Source organism: Gossypium hirsutum, chromosome D04, assembly GCF_007990345.1.
Source record: "Gossypium hirsutum isolate 1008001.06 chromosome D04, Gossypium_hirsutum_v2.1, whole genome shotgun sequence".
NCBI classification, from domain to species: domain Eukaryota; kingdom Viridiplantae; phylum Streptophyta; class Magnoliopsida; order Malvales; family Malvaceae; genus Gossypium; species Gossypium hirsutum.
The window spans coordinates 21,217,626-21,224,060 of NC_053440.1; positions in this window are offsets into that span (position 1 = coordinate 21,217,626).

Here is a 6,435-nt window from a genome sequence, read left to right on the forward strand (position 1 = left end):
ACTGTGAAGAAGCCAAAGCAAGATACGAGAGTATCTTCAAGAATCAACAGATGCATCCAGAGGAAGGTTTCACATTTAAAGAAAGCAACTATATTGGTTTTATGGTGCATGTTCGTCAGGTTGCTGAAACTCTCAATTGGGAGTTGTTTTGTGAGAAGAGATCTAGTGTGGATGAGGAGTTAGTGCGCGAATTCTATGCGAATTTAACCTCAAGCGAGTTGACGGAAGTTCCAGTTCACAGAATCTAGGTACCAATAACTTTAAACGCTATTAATGAGTTCTTTCAATTGCCTGATTTCAAAAATGACAAATATTCCTCCTTGTTGAGCAATATAGAGCCTAAAAATTTGCAAAAAATTCTCGAGGAGCTTACAGTTCTAGGTTCTAAGTGGACTGTGTCAAAGCAAGGAATCCACACTTGTCGAAGACAATATTTGACACCACTCGCAAATGTATGTCCTACTTCATCTGATTCAGCCTTATGCCTAGCTCACATGGGACTACAATCTCATTAGAGTGAATGGTCATATTATACTCGATTCTAACTAGGAAGACCATTGATGTAGGAAAAATCATCCTGAGGGAAATGCGGAATTGTGCCGTTAGACGTTCACGTTCTGGCCCAGCTTACTTTCCATTTACGATAACAATTTTGTACTTGAAAGCTAAAATTATTGCAAATGTAAATAAGACAAGCTAGAGCCAGGGCACAATCACAGATTGGAACCTCTATCAAATAGCTGGAAACTTTGTTGTACAGCAACGAGTTGAAGAAAGTGAGGATCCCAAAAAAGAAGAAGAAGAAGAAGAAGAAGAAGAAGAAGAAGATCCCATATAGATCAAGCCAGTGCAATCGGCTGAAGTCCCTAATAAGGTGGAACCAATGGAACCAGAAGCTGAACCTAATATTGAGACTTCAATGTTTAGAGCTCAACCACCTCACCCAGATCTTCGAGATGAGCTATCAAAGTTAGTGGACATAATACAACTTATGCAGTGGCACAACAAGCTTACTGGAAATACTCAAAAATAAGGGACGACTCGATGAGAAGTGCTGTTACGAAAATTTACAATGACCCATTAATTTTTGTGCCTGAGTTTCCAGATTACATATTTGAACCATGGAGCCCATTATCGAAAAAGGAGTGAAGCGATTCATGCAAAGACAATAATGATGGAGCAAAAGATGAGTCGAATTCGGACGGATCTGCAAATAAATAAAGGGGGGATCTCGACTTTATTTTATTTATGTTCTTAGGTTATTTTAGGATAAAGTTAATTAGGAATTTTTGCATAACAAAACAAGAGATGGAAATCATTAATAAAATTGAACAACTCGTGAAGTATAAAGTATAGCAATAGATATATACATGTCTAGGATTGGATTTAGAAAGAGCTTGGTACTTAAGCAGTCAAATTGACTCACCTCATCTTTTCTAGAATCCTACCTGGTGTATAGTATCTATTCACTTTAAACAATAAGGACATTGTTCATTTTAAGTAGGGGGACTGAAAATTTGAAATTATTTCCACTTAGAATAAATAATTCTTTTAATTATGATTAGGATATATTTTGTTCAATAATTTGAAATTTTGTTCAGTATGCTAAACTTCAGTATAGATAAAGTTCTATTATTTCAATAAATTGTTATGTTAGCTGAATAATGATATAAATTTATTTTTAATAAAGCAAGCACATCGTACCATAAAATTTTTAGTTCCTTAAGAAAGGTAGGCATCCATGAAAGTTTAAGTCTCTAGAATTGACTTAGTAGTTTCTTGAGGCGAAATCCTAGGAAGCATGGAATGTTGAAAATGATTTAGGCAACTCTTGTTTGGACCGTTTGAGCCTTTCCAGCCAACCTTGATGAAATTTTATCCCTTGAAACCCAACTTTGAGACTATATGGCCTAATTTTATTTGAACCTTTGCAGTATTTAGCCATCACTTCTCTCTTGATTATCTTTAAATTGTCTCAAACACTAGACTCAGTACTATTCAAAATATTCTTTGAAAATAAGTTTGGGGGAGTTGAAAGAAGTATCAAATGCTCTAAAAATTGTAGTACATACAGTAAAATGCTAAAAAATATAAAAATAAAAAAAACACATGTACCTGAAAGAAAATAGATGTACAAAGGAGCATATGAAAGTAAAGTAAGTTGGTGTATTGAGGGAAATTATTCCAAAGGTCTGATTGAAGTTGAGTCTAGGGTTTAAAAGCCTAAATTTATCTATCTTTTACCTACCTCTAGCCTAGCTACTTTACAACCTTTTTAAAACCCTATTGATCCAAGTTTTCTATGCTACCTACATTAGTGGAGAGAAATTGTTATGTTCAACATATGAAGGCATAAGTTAAACTTAATGATTGCAGCTTAATCTTGAATAAGGAAATAAAATCAAATTGGTAAGGGTTGACATGTCTTGTTAAGAAAGCATTTACTCTAATTGTGCTATCATAATAGTTTTTGAGATTAATTTGAACGATATGTATACTTAAGTAGCATAACTATCAAATTTCTTGTTTTTGAGCATAAGTATATTAAATTTATAATTCTGGGAAGAATTTTATTCTAAGGGAATTTTTGAAAGGTGTTTTCTGAGTAATTCTTTTTAATTTGTGCATTACACGGGAAGAACAATAAATTAAGTTTGGGGTGTGGAAACACGAAAATGTACACATTTTTACATACCTTTTTTAACTTAAAATCATACAGTTTCGATAAAATTCTTGTTGAAAAAATAATTAATTTTACAAAATAATTAAAGTGAACTTAAAATATGAACATGTTAAATTTAAGTTAATTTTATAATTAATTTTGATGAATTTTGGTTATTTTCGACAGATTTGCACAAAGGACAAAAAATGGCTTAGCAGACACTACTAAAAGCACAAAATCAAGAAGTAATTTGATGTATCGAGGTGAACTAAATTTCATCCTAAATGGTCCAAAATTATATGTATTAATTCATAATATAATTAATTTTAATTTATATCCAATTTAATTTGGGTTAATAAATTATTATTAATTAATTATGAAAAAGTGGTTCGGTTGAACTGAACCAAGTGAACCGAACCGACCAAGAAATGGACAGCCCAACAACCGTCCCAAGAGCTGACCCAAATCAACTTATTAGCTGATTATTTAAGCTTGCAAAGATACCCTTGAAGACTTGTTCAAGTTGCATTCAAACCCCTCCACAATTGGTGGCTTTATAGGTTTGCCCAAAGCCTAAATTAGCAAAGTTGAAACTATCAACCTTGCCACATGTGTGGCTGGCCAAGGAAGGGCTCTTTGGCTGATAATTTTAGCTATTTTTAGATGCCCTCCTCAGCTATAAAAAGCCCCTTAGGCTGGTCATTTTAGAAAAATACCTCAAGCATTCACATCTTTCCTCTCTTCTATCCACTTTCTCTCTTCTTTTCCATTCCAAAATTCCCTTGCTCTCTTGCTGATTTCTCCTCTTGGGAAAGGGGCATTCATCATATATTTGGAGCAGCAATTAAGTGTTCATAATAGCCTTGGTCGACGAGTACAACAGAGAAGGAAGAACGGAGCAACCAGTCAAGCCACAAAAAAACACTGGATTTGATTCTTGTTCCCTATCTCTTTAATTTTTATTGTTGTTATGTTGAACAAATCTATGAATATTTATGTTATTGGCATGATTAATTTAATCAGTTTAGGTTGAATTTAATTTGTGTTAGGTTGATTGCATTTCGTCTGTTAAAATTATTGAAATTGTGTTTATGTTGTTATAGGCCTCGGTAAGATGCTTGATTAAGTAAAATCATGACTAAGTTATTTTTGCATTAGAATTATTAGGTAACAAATGAATTAATTATTTAAACGGATTGAAATTGTAAATAATGGAAACAGTACTTAATCAGTGCATGTTTAATCATCTAAGGTCGCTGAGGGTTAGATTAGCAACGGTATCTAACAATACATTTGCCTTGCATAACTTGCAAGATTATTGTGATTAAACTGTTTCAAGGTAAGGATACTTTGTTACCTCACATAGCCTTTTATGTGCTTATTAAATCGATTTAATTGTTTGAATTGACATAGGGATATGTACAAGATATTATTTCGATTTAATAAGTATGTATGTGCAATAACATATTTGCCTACTAAGATTTGTTTAATCAATTGAATTGACATAGGGATATAGTCAAGAGATAAATGGATATTGGTAGGTGAGTATGTTCATAAGTTAGCAAATTACCGAGTTGCCGTGAACTTATTCGTAACAATATAAACATGAGTTTAATAATTCTAAGTTAAGAAATGTAATTAATCTAACACAATTATGTCATCTTGATGAAAATCGTATTTTGAAATCGTGCATTTGAGATTTATTTATTTAGTTCACTTAGTTTAAAATCTTAGTTTTTAATCATCCTCTTCAAACAAAATATTTTTCTTCACCAAAGTGTTTTAAATAGCATTCATAACTAATTCTTTTCAAAGTCCCTGTGGGTACGATAACTCGACATTTACTTGTCACTTTATTACTTGTTGCGATTGTGTACACTTGCACATTTTCGTCGTTCCAATTAACAAATTTTGTTATTAAACTTTTTTTAATCAATTGAATTGAAATAGAGATATAGTCAAGAAATAAATGGATTTTGGTAGGTAAGTATGTTCATAAGTTAGCAAATTACTAAGTTGCCGTGAATTTATTCGTAACAACATGAACATGAGTTTAATAATTCTAAGTTAAGAAATGTAATTAATGTAACACAATTATGTCATCTTGATTAAAATCATCTTTCGAAATCGTGCATTGGAACTTTATTTCATTTTATTTATTTTACTTAGTTAAAATCCTAGTTTTTAATCACCACTTCAAATCAAAAAAAAATTTTCTTCACCAAAGTGTTTTTAAAATTGCATTCATAAATAATTATTTCCATAGTCCTTGTCGTTACGATAACTCAACTTTTACTTGTCACTTTATTACTTGTTGCGATTGTGTACACTTGCACATTTCCGTTGTTCCAGGTACTCTAGAGAGCTCCTCCGTCAACGACAAAATCCCATCCCAATGCACATGCAATATGTCTTACAAATTCATACATAATCACATTTCAATACTTTTCACATTTATTCGACATGCTCAACATGTCCTCAATAATCACATACATTCAGAGATAGGAAGTAGTGTTCCATTTTTCAAGTTACCATTAAGATGGTATCTATCAATATCATTCAATTCACATGCTTTAAGAATTTCATGCATTTAAATCATGCATAAAACTAATATCTCAACATTTCATACCAATCAATCAAACATTCTTATATCACGTAATATAGCTTTGCATAACAATCTCAATTACACATTAATACAATCAACCTAGTAATTTTCCCAACACATCAATCTTTTAAGGCTCAAAACATACCTGGTTCGGCCATTTACAAAACTACATTTTGGCTGCTATACTAAACCAATCAGCAAGCTAATTATTAAATATAACATAAAATTTTTCATTATCAAATAAATTTTACAAGTTTAGGACTCACACTATATTTTTCGCTTTCTCGCAACACCCTACTGAATCTTCCAATTTTCCTTAATAAACCTTTATACACTCCTAAACCAAATTTCAATATAAATTAAATAAATTTACCACTTAAACAACTTCCAAATACCCACTTATGGGTTCAAAACAACTTTCAAATTAATAACTATTTTATGAATTCAACTAGTTCGATTCCTTACCTTGTATCGATGCGAACCGTACATACGATCGTTTTTTAGCTTTATGGTTGATTCCAAGCATTCTATTCAGTACCTAATTCCATAATATACTGTAAAATAAGTAGCTAATAATTATTCAATTCTTTCCTTTAATCAGTCCATAACATTTACCCTACAACTATGTCGAAACAACAATTAGTTTTACACTTAACCGCACTTACGCTTCCCAATTTGTGAGTTTCGAATGCCCAAACGATCAAGAACATTTTTTCCCTAATTGACATGGGTTTAATAGATGATTAAAGGGCTTCAAGAACTCAAATTAAGGCTGGAATTAATTGGGCACGATTAGAGAAACAAAACAACCCCCTCTTCTACACATATGCATATGCACCACCGTCTATGGTGGCCAAAATTGGGGCTGAATTTTAAAATGATTTGAAACTTCATTAAAATATGGAGAAATAAATTTAAAAAAATTTAAAATTCCCTAAATTATAGACCTAGAAATTTAGGTTTTTAATGGACAAGATTAATTAAGAAATTGAAGAGAGAAAAGATCTTACACAAGCTAGTCGAGAGAAATGGCAATAGCACTTTCTAGGTGATGTTTGGGATCGATCTTGGAGTTCAAAGTTTTAGATTTAGGGATAATTTAGTGGAGGGATAATTCCAGAAATATAGAAAATGAGATGGTGCACAATCTTGATGCGAAAAGAAGAAG